This window comes from Marmota marmota, unplaced genomic scaffold (assembly GCF_001458135.2).
Source record: "Marmota marmota marmota unplaced genomic scaffold, marMar, whole genome shotgun sequence".
NCBI classification, from domain to species: Eukaryota; Metazoa; Chordata; class Mammalia; order Rodentia; family Sciuridae; genus Marmota; species Marmota marmota.
The window spans coordinates 723,294-726,481 of record NW_025999927.1 but is presented as its reverse complement, the minus strand read 5'-3'; positions in this window follow the sequence as shown (position 1 = coordinate 726,481).

The following is a 3,188-nucleotide window of genomic DNA, read 5'->3' as shown; positions in this document are numbered from 1 at the left end:
CCTGGGGCCTCCGCACCTGACTTACATCCTCAGCCCAGAAACTCACACCTGCCCTGTGCACCTCCCCCAGGCCAGGGGAGCCTGGCCTCAGCTGGCCCAAGGCCTCCAGGAAGGGAACCTGAGCATGTGAGCACACAAGTAAAAGGGGCCCTCACCTCCACTCACTGCCTCACACAGGCCCTGCTCGAGCAGGTCCCGGAGCTGCCAAAATGACAGAGGGCCTAGGGATGGCCAGGCCCTGCCTGGAAGCAACATGCTTTCTCAGGACATTTGCCATCATAGGCCGGGTGGCACATCTGTGAGTCTGTAGCAGTTGTAAGCTATCTTAATTGGCAGTATCAGAAACCACTCCAATACCTGACGGTTTCAGAAACCACTCCAACACCTGGCTGGCCCACAGACCTTGTCCTCGGCCCACGCAGGGGGCTCTGTGCACATGTCACCACTGACCTGTTTTCAACTTCTCACTGACAGTTTCAAAAGCAAGCCAGAAACTGAACAACTGAAACTAAAAGAACATTTACCAATAAAAACCTGGGGGAGAGTTTCAAATAACACACCATGTTCAGATAACAGCTCAAGAGGATGAAAAAAAAAAACAATTACCAATCAGTTTAAAAATTAATTACAGTCAGCCGTGGTGGCCACACCTGCAATCCCCGCAGATTCAGGGGGCTAAGGCAGGAGGATCGAAAGTTCAAAGCCAGCATCTGTAATGGAGAGGTAGGTGCTAGCAGCTAAATGAGACCTTGTCTCTAATAAAATACAAAATAGGGCTGGGGATGTGGCTCAGTGGTCAAGTGCCTCCGAGTTCAAACCCCAGTGCCAAAATATATATATAAAAATTACATAGCCACATATCTAAAACCCACATCCTGGTATAATTTTTCAAAGAAAGCTACAAGCAATGAAGAGGTGCAACTGGGAAATGATTTGTAACCCAGCATGGAGTGGGAAAGGCTTGGGCCTGCGGCTCCAGACAGGGTCTTCTGGGCCACATAGCTGCCCAGGACCCTGACCAGCCTCCCAACTCTGGGCTCAGTTTCCTCACCTACAGGAGGAGTGAGGGCTTCAGGAGTCCCTTCCCCAGCTCCTTCCCAAACAACCCCTCGCATGGGACGGGAGAGGACGAAAGGGGACTGGCAGCTGGCTCCACAGGGCTCGAGGCCTGCAGGGTGCCATCAGCCCCCCACCTCGTCACACAACTGTCAACACCAAGCTCCTAGCATGCATGCAGGGCCTCCCTGAGCCTCTGTAGAGGCAGAAAGGTGAAGCACAGCATGAGGGCTTAGAGCTGCCTGAGGCCAAGGGCTCCAGAGAGCCAGAACTCAGCCCGACACCTGGCTCCAGGATCAGGCTGTGGCCCCTGTGCTCTGACTTCTCTGCCAGGTCTCACCAGGCCAGAGAGACACCGAGGCCAGCCGATTACCAGGGGCTCCGTACCTGTTTGCTCTGGGCGCTTGATATCAGAAACAGGCACAGCTGGTTCCAAATCCTGTGATGGCTTCAGGGAGCGACCTGACCTCGGACACTAGGCCTTCCCCCAAGGTACCAGGACTTGGCATCCAAGTGGGCAGAGTGACGCTGTTAAAGAGCTGCAGCCGTGGATCTCAGGGCCTGACCATTCAGTCTCTGCCCAAAAAAGCAGCCCCAGGCCACCTACTCTTCGGGGACCAGGCTTTGCTTCCAACAGCTATGGTGCACCTAGCAGCAATTCGGGCATTTTCTAATGCTGAGCAGAAAAATAGGCTGATAAGATAACCAGAGACACTGCTTCAGGGCCAGCTGGGCACACGATGCCACGAGCTCTCGATCACCAGTTATGGAGGAAAATCCTTTAAAGTAGAACTCAGCAACATCAGGTGAGTCATGCAATGCACATGGGCCAAGCCTATAACCCAGCAACTGGGGAGACTGGGGCAGGAGGACCACAAGTTCAAGGTCAGCCTAGGCAACTTAGCAAGGCCCTAAGCAACTTAGTGAGGCCCTGTCTCTAAATTAAAAAAAAAAAAAAAAAGGCTGGAAATGCAGCAGCTCCATGGTAAAATGCCCCGGGTTCCATCCCCAGTGCCAAAAAAAAAAAAAAAACTTAAGATTCAACCCAAGCACAGAACACCTAATTCATGTTTCCCCTGGCAAATGCCTGGTGGCCTGCATTTCTCTTTGATGCACACTGACATGTAAATTCCTAAGCCACCAAGCACAAATGAACGCATGTCCCCTCTACACAGGGACACTCCTCCAGAGCCCGACCTGCCCACAAGCCTGTCAGTGAGGCCTGGGTGGCTACTAGACACTCAGCCTGGAGCTCAGACCACCCACGGACCCAGACTACCCCTCCTGGCTCCAGGCTTCTGGCTTCTCCAAATCAGCGGTTTCTAGAAGGTTGGGCAGGTGATCACTGGCCTCTAATCAGCACCTTCCAGTCTGCAGCTGCGCTCTGCACCACAGGAGGGGAACCTGTGCTCTGCACCTAGATGGTTCAGGGACATGGCCCCAAGACCAGAACAGCCACCACTGGTGCTGGCCAAAGTCACTGTCAGGCAGCCTGGACCAACACAACTCCACCCAGCTTTGCTACTGTGTCACCTGGGGGCTGGCAAGGGGGGGTGTGTGTCTGTCAGAAACTGCACTGTGAAGACAGACGACCCTCGACCCTCGGGGCTCCCTCCCAGGCTTGCAGAGAGGCACAACAACCATAGCCTCCAGGCGTTGCAGGGACAAGGCTCAGGAGCTTCCCTTACAGAAAACACACACCACCAGGTACTGCAAAAGCCTCTCGTTGACAATGCAGCGTGGAGCAAGGGCTCCCAGGTAATCCTGCACGTCCTGCTGGGGAACAAAAAGAGAACAGCACGTGCTTACTAAACGTGTTCCACCTGAGCCTCCCAAGGGGCAGTCGGAACAGCAAGCAAAGCCACCTAGGACACAGGAAACCTGGGGTGCCGAAGGACACGTACCTGACCAGCGAGAAGGCACTGAGAAGGCACCCTCAGGGTGCTGGGAAGCCACCAGCCCGGGACAGCAGGAGAGCAAGCATTTCTGGGCAGCAAGCAGTCCCTGAGGTGTCAGGGACCACAGGGCCACCTCATCTCCCCATAGCCTCTGGGCACTCAACAGGGGGATGATTTCCAAAGCAGAGAATCCTCCCCAAAGGAACAATGGAAACCACAAGGAAGGTTTCCCTG